Below are 12,920 nucleotides of genomic sequence, written 5' to 3'. Positions count from 1 at the left end.
CCCACACAATTTTCACGTCTTTTGTAAACAATCTTTCTGCAGAGCAGGATCTCTTCTGTATTCAGAAGCAGGCTACTCAATGTGTAACAGAATACCAGATGAGTTCAGTCTGCTTTTGGGTTAAATATATGAGCAGTAGCTAGAGCTCTGTAGAACACATTCACGGTGTGACACAACAAGTCCCAGGACTGGTAGTAACACAGCCAACTCGGAAGCCAAGGAAGAGAAAATTATTACTATCATTTGCCTCCACAAGGAGCTTTTAAAACCATTGGGATGTGCATCACAATCCAGCGAGAGCTATCTGCACATGCAGCTGTTACACAGATGCATATCTAGTTGCACATTGCGATGTTCCTCTAGTCCCCAGTGAATTTGATAGATGTGTCTAATGTGAAAGAGAATGCCTATCTCCATCTGGGATTCGCTAGTCAAATGCAACATAGCACAATTAGTGTTGGAACAGGGCTGTGAGGTTTCAAAGGTGGCAAACAGTTATTTAATTGTTTCTTTTTTTCTTTTGCAAAGTGGGCATATGTCAGGTTTATATTTCGTTATTAATTTTGCTCCGGTCATGTGGCCCAGTTTATCCTCAGGTTTTTCTTCTACCCCATTCATCTACCCCTGCTGAGGAATTAAAACAAATATTTTTTACAACTCATATTTTTGTCATTTTGTCACCCCCTTCAGTGATGACACACGGGGTGGTCCACCCCTCTTCCTCTGCCACTGGGCTTGAATCCATGTTCCTGAGATTAAGCGTCTCATGCTCTACCAACTGAGCTATCCCAGCTCACATTCCATTCCATGTTGCAGTCCTAAGAAACCCACAGCTTGCCTTTTCGCATTCTTGCTCCAGCTTGCATCCACTAGCCACCTGGTTCTTCAGGTCAGGCAGACTGCAGCTCAGATGAAGCTTCAGCAGTGAAGCAGCTCAAACTGAGAACTGAGAAGGTTACATGCCTTCTTGGCTCAAACCCTGATCCACACAGGCATAGCTGCCAACTTTTCCCTATTCTTGCGAGGAATCCTATTTGGAATAAGGGAATTTCCATTAAGGGAAACGTTGACAACTATGCACACAGGTGTTTCCAAGCCCTTTCACTTCCTCCCAAGTAGCCAGGCTACTTTCTGGGGAGAATGATCAAGGGGCATGGGCACTGCAACTCCGAAGGTGGAGACACCAGGGGAGAGATCGCGCCCATTGTATTTGCTCTGTATTATCTCACCTGTTGGATGATGGTGAGAAATGAAAAAAGCAGAATGTACAAAATGGCGTGTTGATCCAGTCTGCCGTTCTCAAAGTGCCACAGATCTCCAGCAAAGGAAAGTAGGTTCCGCCATAATTTTCTCCTCCAACTGCAGTTGAAACCCCTGCTGGGTCTGTTTATGACAGCGTAATCCTCTCCAAAATTTGTTATGACAAGTGCTATTTTTCTTTTTCCTTTTCTTTAAAAAAACCCCCTCAGAGTTCTACCCATGGTAGAGATATTTGATAGCAGAATTATCTGAAGTGTTACAAGTGGTCGCTATTTGAATAGTCATTTCATGAAAGCTTTTATATATCCCTCAGATTTTTCCTCCGCCACCCCACTTTTTGGGAGCTTTATTATTTTGGTTTTTCAATGACAACAGAAGGCAAAAAACAACAAAATGTAAACACTTTTACATAGGTTTATTTATCATTTACACAACACTTGCAACCTGTAAAGCACTTCAGCACTGATTCGTATTTTTGTTTGTTTCCTTTCCTCTTAAACAAGTGATGAAGGGCAGCCTATAAATTACAAAAATACAAATCTCATCACTATAAGCACTATTTTAGGTTCCAATTGTGTGGTTGGGGGAGGCTGAACTGTGTTGAGTGTGTTTGTGTGTATGCTGGAGAAAGATTAATCATGATTTCAAGAGTACATAAACCATTGTTATTATTTTTAAAGCGGTGTATTTTAAAAGCACAAGTTTGCTTATTTTCTATACTAACTATAGCAGGGTTACCAAAAAGAAAAAGAAACAAAACTCAGCAACCTGCCATCCATAAAATAAAGGCTCTATCATAATAGAGTACAGGGTCAGCTGAATGTTTGTAGCTATAGTCATCCTGTGCCAAATGGGACATGACACTGAATATTTTATGGCAATTAACATGTCTGGCTCCTCTCTGCTAACAAAAATGGTAGGGGGATCATGGCCTGCAGGGACAGGGCTTAATCCTCCCCCGAGCCACAGTCCTGCTGACACCCCACCATTGCCTAAGCTGTGGGTCAGCCCTCCCCCTGTAAGTGGAGGGCTCCAGATCAGGACTCCAACCAGTGGTGTTTGAAGCTTAGAGGGTGGGATGGAAGAAGGAACATAATAATAATAATAATAATAATAATAATAATAATAATAATAATAATTTATTTTTTTTATTGAGGTTTTTTTTAATACAAGAGGAAAGAAGAGCAAAGGAAATGTACATCCTACCCAAACAAAAGCACACAAAATTACACTATTATTTACACAAACATAAATCCTTCCCGCCCTAAAATCCTACTCCCCTACGGCAAGAATATTACTGGCCCAGAAATGGAAACAAGAACAAATACCAACGTTGGAGGAATGGAGAATGAAGCTGATGGACTATGCAGAACTTGATAAACTGACTGGGAAGATCAAATATCTATGAGATCAAAAGTTCATCGAGGACTGGGGAAAATTAGTTGAATACTGGGAATGTATAAGTGATAATGCAATAACGCTAGTGGCATTTAGAGAAGCTCTGTAATAGCATAAGAAATATTGTAAAAAGGCAAAATAGAAGTGGGGGATAGGTATAAAGGCAAGAGCAAAATGTGGAAATGTGTAATTAAAGAAGTTAGAATTTGGATGATTGTCAGAGAGGCCGAAGGAAGTCAAAAACGGAAAATTTAATAGAAATTGTAATGTGGTATGAATGTATGGAAAATTAATAAAATATATATTTTTTTAAAAAAATCCTACTCCCCTAAAACCTGTGCTATCTCATGGTTCCTCCAGACCATGGGTAGGCAACAGAAGGCCCGGGGGCTGGATCCGGCCCAATCGCCTTCTCAATCTAGCCCGCAGACAGTGCGGGAATCAGCGTGTTTTTACATGAGTAGAATGCGTGCTTTGATTTTAAATGCATCTCTGGGTTATTTGTGGGGCATAGGAATTCGTTCACCCCCCCAAAAAATAGTCCGCCCCCCCAAAGTTTGAGGGACAGTGGACCGGCCCCCTGCTGAAAAAAAATTCTGACCCCTGTTCCAGACGGTTTCTATTTCCTGGTAGGATTCAGTCAAACACAGGCAAATTCAGGGTTGCACAACTACAGTTGATTGGGAGGTCTTGAGCAAGAAGTCTGCTTAACCCCTTTTAAGGGTGTGCGGCAGCTTTGAGGGACGGCCAGTGCCTCCCCCCCCAATGATGCAGGCCAATGGCAGGTTGGCATGGAGGGTGGGGCTCTCTGGGGGCGGACTCGAAGGAACAGTCAGGCTTCCCTTCCTTGGGTCTGCTCTTGGTGGATTTAAATCAGCCTGTGCCAGCCTCCGACACCCAGCTCTTCTTTGTCAGATCAACCCACCCACTCCAGTAAGGTCATCAAATTAATAATAATAATAATAATAATATTTTTTTTATTTATACCCCGCCCTCCCCGGCCAAGAAATACAATAAAAACATTAAAAACCAAAAAACCCAAACAAACAGTTGATTAAAATATAAGTTAGAATACAGTTTAAAATGCCGCTTTAAATGCACCATCGTTTTAGTGGTAGCCTATAGATCAAATGAGCACTGCAACCCCAGAGTCGGTCACGACTGGACCTAATGGTCAGGGGTCCCTTTACCTTTATAGATCAAGGCCATAAGGGGAGAAAATGTCAAATATTCACTGGGGCCAACTATCCATGCTGGCCCTACATGGGCCAGCAAAAAGAGCCAAGGGAAAAATATATACAAAATCCCATCTAAGGGGTTCCATAAGAGAGAGAGAGAGAGGGAGAGAGAGAGAGGGAGAGAGAGAGAGGTTAGACTGAGTCCAGCCCAAAGGCCAGGTGGAACAGCTCCGTCTTGCAGGCCCTGCGGAAAGATGTCAAATCCTGCAGGCCCTGATCTCCTGCGGTAGGGCATTCCACCAGGCCAGGCCCAGAACTGAAAAGGCCCTGGCCCTGGTTGAGGCCAATCTAACCTCCTTGGGGCTCAGGACTTCCAAGGTGTTGTTATTTATGGACCTTAAGGTCCTCCGTGGGGCATACTAGGAGAGGCAGTCCCATAGGTACGAGGGTCCTTGACCTTGCTATGACTGCGGTGGTCACTGTATTTGGGGGGGGGGGTCGTGTAGGAATTTGCCTATCCAGTGAATTGGCTATGACTTAGAGGTTTTGCCTGCCTCGTAGCAATTATCACAACTTTGGCGGTTTAGGAGTTGGGTAACCTTAGCCTTAGCTTGTACTCTTGCTTTTCCTTCCAGAAATAGGGTATCCCATTAAAGGAGGGATTGGGCCTCAGCGCTCCTAGAGGCAGCGATCCCTACAGGGATCCCCCTATTTAGTGTAAGTCATAGGAATCCTTGCTGCCGGGTTGACCCTGATATCATTTCCGGTAGGCAGCCCGGAAATAAATGCTTACTCAATACCTATGCCAAACCACTTCATCTGAGTGCCAAACCACTCAATCTACTCCAGGGGAGGTAAAGAAAGGATATAAAATGGAAGTTCTCTATCAAGGGTGAGTTACTCCAAATTTCTCTGTAACTCTACATCTCTGTAAGCTTGACAGCTGTTAATAGGCTTATAACCTCAAGGGTCCTTGTTAGTCCATCTTGGGGTTTCGAAACAATTTCTTCCCATACCTATGGAGTCTCCTGTTTTGCTCCATTTCACTTACAAACTGTTATGCGTCCACTCCCCTGCTTCCACAACTTCACTGCTAGACGTTCTAATGATACTGCTTAAAGCCTGGACTATATGACCTTTTAGGACAAAGGTGGGGGAACTTTGGCCCTCCAGATGTTGCTGGACTCTAGATCCCAGCATGACCAACAGTCAGACATGATGGGAGCTGTTATACTCCAACAACCTACAGAAGACTACAGGTTCCCCATACCTTCTAAAGGAAATCTTCCAGAGCTAAAATTATAGGAAAAGGTTGAATAAGGTTACACTTTGCAGTTCTGTCATTAGACATTATATTTAATATGGCCCAACCCTTTCTACAAGGAGAGGAATTATGGTCAGACATGAGTGTGGATCCCTCCTGATGGATCTCCCTGTTTGCTCACCATGCACCGAGCTCATTCTAGCAGGCTCTTGCATCTTGAATGCTTATTCACCAAGCAAGTCAAGGGTTGACAGCAGCTAGTGAGGTCATTGAGAAGTCTAGCCAAGGCCTGTATGCCATTACAATGAAGTAATAATGTATTTATAACACACCTAACCACTGATGGCTTCTATTCCTGCTGGGTTTCCCTCCATCCCCTGCATTTGCACAGATGTTTTCTGAAAAACGGGAGAAACTGGCCTCCAGGAAGGACCGTGTGGAAAACAAGCCATGTCTGTTGATTCTGGCTGGCTTCTATAAGGATAGTTGTTAGCACACAGGATTTATGTTTCAAATATCATTTTAATTTCTCAGGCTGCCTTTCTTAACCAGAAAATGTTAATTCAACAGTGCAGTATAAACGCTGTAGCATATATATATATATATATATATATATATATATATATATATATATAACTGTTTCCAAGAAAATACATGAGGCAGCAAGTGTGCTTCCTCACCATGGAATTTGTGCTGAAACATATTAAAGAGACATCCTGAAAGAAATTATGTCATTGGGTTATTCATTAATTACTTTCCCCCTACCCTGCCATGCCTAAGAAGGATTGGCCAAGTTCATAGAGGATAATAGGTCAATAGCTATTCAATATAGCTGACAGCACATACGTGCTTACTAAGAAGGAAACCTGATTGAGTCCAATGGGACTTAGAATCACAAAATTGTAGAGTTGGAAGGGACCCCAAGGGTCATCTGGTCCAACCCCCTGCAATGCAAGAATCTCAACTGATGCATCCATGACCGATGGCCATCCAAACTCTGCTTAAAAACCTCCAGGAGAGGAGAGCCCACCAGCTCTCATGGGAGTCCATTCCACTGTCGAACAGCACTTACTGTCAGAAAGTCAGGGCCGGATTTATGTATAGGCTTCGTAGGCTGAAGCCTAGGACCTCTAGTTCTAGGGGCCCTCAACATCCTTCCCGCTCCCCAGACAGTCTTCCCTCTCCCAAAATTGCAAACCCAAGACTTCATGCAAGGGCATTTCTTCCTCATTTCAATGACATTTTGCTTCAAAAGGAAAGGCGGACTTGGACATCGTCTTCCTCCATAATCCTCTAAGGGAGAAGTCACATACTCAACTTGGATACCACCACCTCCCATAATCCTTGGGATATACAGTCAAGTACACAGCACCCCTCCCTTGAGGGGAACAATGAACATCCATTGATAGGTTTCCTGAGGCCAGGTGTTCCCACAGCCCATCCTTGGGAAGGCCAGAAGGCAAGGATATGCACTGATAGTTTTATTGTTCTTTAGGTGGTGGGTACTTAAGGTGGGACGCGGGTGGCGCTGTGGGTTAAAGCCTCAGCGCCTAGGACTTGCCGATCGAAAGGTCGGCGGTTCGAATCCCTGCGGCGGGGTGCGCTCCCGCTGCTCGGTCCCAGCGCCTGCCAACCTAGCAGTTCGAAAGCACCTCCGGGTGCAAGTAGATAAATAGGGACTGCTTACCAGCGGGAAGGTAAACGGCGTTTCCGTGTGCAGCTCTGGCTCGCCAGAGCAGCGATGTCACGCTGGCCACGTGACCCGGAAGTGTCTCCGGACAGCGCTGGCCCCTGGCCTCTTGAGTGAGATGGGCGCACAACCCCAGAGTCTGTCAAGACTGGCCCGTACGGGCAGGGGTACCTTTACCTTTACCTTTACTTAAGGTGTTGGGAACTTGATCTGATAACCAGGGCAAGTTGATGAACTTGGGTAACTCCCCTCCCTCCTTGTGACATGATGATGATGTATCAGTGATGTATCAAAGATGGTTCTGGATATGTATTCTGAGAAAGTTCTTCCCAATGTTTATTTGGAATCTCCTTTCTTGTAACTTGAAACCATTGGTTTGGGTCCTACTCTCCAGAGCAGGAGAAAACAAGCTTGCTCCATCTTCTATGAGACAGCCCTTGAGATATTGGAATATGGCTATCACAGCTCCTCTCACTCTCCTATTTTCCAGGCTAAACATTCTCATTTCCCTCAAGCATTCCTCATAAGACTTGGTTTCCATACCCTTGATCATCTTGGCTGCCCTCCTCCGCATATGTTCCAGCTTGTCAATATTCTTTTTAAATTGTGGTGCTCACCTAAGTGAGCACTCTTTGGGTTTGGTCATTCCCAAGCTGGTTGCATAAAGGACTGCAGCCTAGATGCTGCCCAAAGCCTTTAATATCTTTGAGGACATTCAATTCTAATAAATCCATTTCTTAAATAATAACAATAATTTATAATTGAAATAAAATAATTATTTAAAACAAAGTTTAGCAAGAGAAGCCTTCTGGGATATATGGAGTGAGTGAACACTGCACATTTCGTGCAGGAAAAGAACATAATGAGTAAAGTTGCAGAGCCAATTGTATGTTGTATCAAAGCACCTCCGCCAAACATGCTACTGGAATGGCATATCTAGGGTAGATTGATGATAGATGCAAATAAGATGAAGAAGTTAATATATATGTCATGCTATTGAACAGTCAGAAGCTGGGAAAGAATATAGAAGATGATGCAGTGACATGGCACCACTTAACTGATGTCTCTCTAGCTGAGTCACTCCTGCAAACCATGAGAAGGAAGAACAAGTCAGTGGTGAGGTTGCACAGTGCAAATGCACCCGTGGAGCCAATCTGGTGCTCCTCCCAGCATGTATGCACCAGCACATGTTCACCATAAAGTGTAAAGGTAAAGGGACTCCTGACCATTAGGTCCAGTCATGGACGACTCTGGGGTTGTGGCGCTCATCTTGACAACTTCCGGGTCATGTGGCCAGCATGACTAAGCCGCTTCTGGCTAACCAGAGCAGTGCACGGAAATCCTATTTACCTTCCCGCCGGAGCGGTACCTATTTATCTACTTGCACTTCATGCTTTCGAACTGCTAGGTTGGCAGGAGCTGGGACCGAGCAACGGGAGCTCACCCCGTAGCGTGGATTCAAACCACCGACCTTCTGATCGGCAAGACCAAGAAGCTCTGTGGTTTAGACCACAGTGCCACATGTGTTCCTCTACCATAAAGTGTACTTTAGTCCTAAATGAAACCACTCGCCCAAGAGTTTTTCACTTGCAAGTTGAAGAAGGGGTGGGGCTACAAAAAGCCTCCTTGGTACCTCGGGTACCTCGGGTCTGTACCTCGGGTTACAGACGCTTCAGGTTACAGATGCTTCGGGTTACAGACTCCGCTAACCCAGAAATAGTACCTTGGGTTAAGAACCTTGCTTCAGGATGAGAACAGAAATCACGCAGCAGCAGCGGCGCAACGGCAGCAGAGGTGGTAGCTCAGGTTAAGAACAGTTTCAAGTTAAGAACGGACCTCCAGAACGAATTACGTTCTTAACCCGAGGTACCACTGTATTTTAGCACTTACACACCTTTCCATACCTTGGTTAGGTCAGTGAAACAAAACCCCTGTTATCTGCTAGCCACACAGGGCTATTATGGGATGCTGGGGAGACCTTTCGCTTAATATTCCAGCAACTCAACCTGAGAGCCAGTGTGGTGTAGTGGTTAAGAGTGGTAGACTCGTAATCTGGTGAACCATGTTCGCATCTCCGCTCCTCCACATGCAGCTGCTGGGTGACCTTGGGCCAGTCACACTTCTCTGAAGTCTCTCAGCCCCACTCACCTCACAGAGTGTTTGTTGTGGGGGAGGAAGGGAAAAGGAGATTGTGAGCCACTTTGAGACTCCTTTGGGTAGTGATAAAGTGGGATATCAAATCCAAACTCCTCTTCTTCTTCCCACAGGCGCTGTGGTCAGTTGCCCTAGTATCTTTGGGGAAAGGGATGCTAAAGTTTTAAGAGCCAGAAAGAAATTCTGCCACAATACAGCTTCCTTTTCTGCCAAGGAAGCGAAGGATGCATTCCCTTGCCACAAAGAGAAAGAATAATTTCCTCACTATTTTTCAAACATGAAGTCTAGGCTAATTTCATTTTTACTACTTTCCCAACGAGCTATCAGATCCACCGCCAGACAATGGCACCGATGAAATGCACTTACCATTCCAGCCATCACATTTCAATTTCCATCCTGTTTCTGTGGGCCTCCAATTATAATGCATTCTGTCACCCAATAAAGTCTCATCTCCCTAAGCCACGCTATGGGCTATCGGTCTAAAACAAAGGCCAATTTCAATTTGTAGGATAATAGCACAGGGGAAAAGAGAGGAGCCTCAGAAAAAAGGAACAATTGGCTGTTGGATTGGTGCTGCCAGTTCAAGAAACCAGGCATTAAGTTTGCATGGCACACGACCAACTGTAATACTATCATTTTCAGGGCTGGTTATTGAATCGCTGCCTCTCAATGAACTGCATCGTTCACCCTCTTTGCTCAATGCACAGTGCTGGCGCTGAATGCCAGCCTTGCAGAATAAAGCTGGTGAATAACTTAAGGCCCCAACTGCCAACCTCTCTTCTCCTCAACTAGTTTTTCTATTCAGCTAATAAACAGAACCTTCACACACACACTTCCAGGTCTCCCCCCGCCCTCCCCCAAATCTACTGTGCATCCCTTGTATAAGCATGGAGATTTGTTCCTAAGTGAAACAGATCCAATTAATGTTGCCAGCCAACCAAGGGGGAAAGATTAGCCTGGGCTGTGGGACAGTAATTAGAATTCTTTCAGTAAAAGTCAGTAGCATCGTTGTCCCTTGGTGTATCTGCTGGGGACTCTAGAACAGATGCTAAGCAGCAATATGAGGCAGCAGTCAGTAGTTCTGTGCCTGCCACCCGCTCCCTGATCCAATCTGGCACCTAACCAGACCCCAAATGATTCAGGGGCCAGCCCTAAAGTTTAATTTGGCTTTTAAACCCCAATTAAATCTGCAGGAGGGGAGCAAGGAAAGGAGTGTTGCTGTGTTCCTTCCTTTGGCAACCTAATGCTTAATCAGGGTTTAGAAACCCGAATTAAACTGATATATAATGAACTGAAAAAGGTATTTAAATATACCTTTCTGAAGAAACCAGAGGCCTTTCTCTTGGGTATTGTCGGCCAATTGGTGCCAAAGAAGGATAGAACATTTTTTATGTATGCTACAACAGCAGCAAGAATACTCATCGCAAAGTATTGGAAGACACAAGATCTACCCACCTTGGAAGAATGGCAGATGAAGGTGACAGACTACATGGGACTGGCAGAGATGACGGGCAGAATCCGAGACCAGGGGAGAGAGACAGCGGAAGAAGATTGGAAGAAATTTAAGGACTATCTCAAGAAACATTGTAAAATTAATGAATGTTAGAATGACGTTGGTTTAGAAATTATGTGGTTTCCAGCTGTAATGGATAAGCAAAAAGAAAAGAAAGGCCAAAAATTAAATGAAAATTAAGGGAAAGGATTTGCTGAATTAATAAATTAGAAATTGGAATACAGAAAGGGGAGGTATGAGGAAGTCGGGGAAGTAAGTTATAAGGAAATAAGGGATTGAAATTATACTTGTTTTTATTTTTGTCTGTTTGTATTATTGTTTTCTTTTGTTTTTATATAATTTTTGAAACTTTAATAAAAATCTTTTTTTAAAAAATAGAAACCCGAATTAAACATGCAGTTGTGGGGCGGGCTAGGGAAGGAAGAGACAGTGCTGTGTGCTCCAGAGTGTGCCCTTTGGTATCTCTCAGGTCCCAGAATTTTTGAAACTAAAGTCTCCAGTTTCTCCAAGTAGTTGGTTTGTTCAGCAGCTCCTTGAGAGAAAGGGGCTGCACTGCTAATCTGGTAGAAGATGAGACGTCACAAGTGGGTGGGGAGCTGAAGGAGAAGATAATTTCTCCTCTGCAAATATTCATTTGACATCTGTGTAAGAGAACCACCAAATTATTCTATGGTGATGCGCACATTCCACATTTAGAGGTCCCCGATCCCCTTCACTAAACTACAGTTCTCAGGATTTCCTGGGAAGAGGGAATGATTTTTAGATCAATTTCAGTCCGTAATATGAATATGCCCAGATAAAGGTTATCTGAACTAGAATCAGCTTTGTTATTTAGCAATTACTGGTTGAGTTTAGGACTTGTTCACTTAGCTACAGTGGTACCTTGGTTGTCAAACTTAATCCATTCTGGGAGTGTGTTTGACTCCCGGAACCTTTTGAAAACCAAGGCGTGGCTTCCAATTGGCTGCAGGAGCTTCCTTCACCCAACTGGAAGCTGTGGAAGCCGCACTGGACGCAGTGGCGTAGCGTGGGGGGTGCAGGGGGGCCCGGCCGCACCGGGCGCAACATCTGGGGGTTAGGGGGCACAAATCCACGGGTTAAAAAGGTAAAGGTAAAGGTACCCCTGCCCGTACGGGCCAGTCTTGACAGACTCTACGGTTGTGTGCCCATCTCACTTAAGAGGCCGGGGGCCAGCGCTGTCCGAAGACACTTCCGGGTCACGTGGCCAGCGTGACGAAGCTGCTCTGGCGAGCCAGCGCAGCACTCGGAAACACCGTTTACCTTCCCGCCAGTAAGCGGTCCCTATTTATCTACTTGTGCCCGGGGGTGCTTTCGAACTGCTAGGTTGGCAGGCGCTGGGACCGAGCAACGGGAGCACACCCCGCCACGGGGATTCAAACCGCCGACCTTTCGATCGGCAAGCCCTAGGCGCTGAGGCTTTTACCCACAGCGCCACCCCCGTCCCTAATCCACGGGTTAGGGGGTACAAATTACTTGCCTTGTCCCGGGTGCTGACAACCCACGCTACGCCACTGACTGGACGTTCAGCTGCCAAAAAACATTTGCAAACCGGAACACTTACTTCTGGGCTTGCGTTGTTTGGGAGCTGATTTGTTTGGGAACCCAGCCGTTCGACAACCAAGGTACCACTGTACTTGAAGGGTTTCGTGGAATGTATTGCCCAATGCAATCAAATATGCCAGGTATCATAGACATCCCAGACACAGTTCAAGGAGTCATTTTCTGATTCATGTCACAAATTCAAATTCAGAATCTTTTTCATATGTTTGCATCAATGGGGAACTTGTCAGACTCCAACATTTGGAGAGCCACAGGTTCCACACCCCAGTTTTAGAGGCTCTATCAAAATTAGACTTTCCCAGTTTCCCCCAGAACCTATACAGTGATACCTCGGGTTACAGATGCTTCAGGTTACAGGCGCTTCAGGTTACAGACTCCGCTAACCCAGAAATAGTACCTCGAGTTAAGAACTTACTTCAGGATGAGAACAGAAATCGTGCGGCGGCAGCGGGAGGCCCCCTTAGCCAAAGTGGTGCTTCGGGTTAAGAACAGTTTCAGGTTAAGAACGGACCTCCAAGGTACCACTGTACTGTGATTTCTTTATTGCCGCCAAATGGCTTAATGTACATCATAGTACATTACACAAATATTACAGGGTGTTGTTGCTGTTTTTTAATAGCAACAGCTGGTTTGTGTAGCATGTGAAAGTGAACTGGTATGCTCGGTCTTTTTTTGGTCTCTGTCACACAGAGTTCTTTCTCCGGGAGTACAGTTCCATTGTTTAGCTCTGCATGATAATATGACAGGCCAGAGCATTTCACTAGGAAGAGTTGCTAATGTATGCGTCCATCATCAGTACTGTCATTAATTCATTCCTGAGCAAAACTGATGGAGAAATGTGTGTGACATCAAAATTCCATTTACAGGATGGAATGTTAAGAA

This window comes from Podarcis gaigeae (assembly GCF_964106915.1).
Source record: "Podarcis gaigeae genome assembly, chromosome: 3".
Classification (NCBI taxonomy): domain Eukaryota; kingdom Metazoa; phylum Chordata; class Lepidosauria; order Squamata; family Lacertidae; genus Podarcis; species Podarcis gaigeae.
This window is presented reverse-complemented; position numbering follows the sequence as displayed.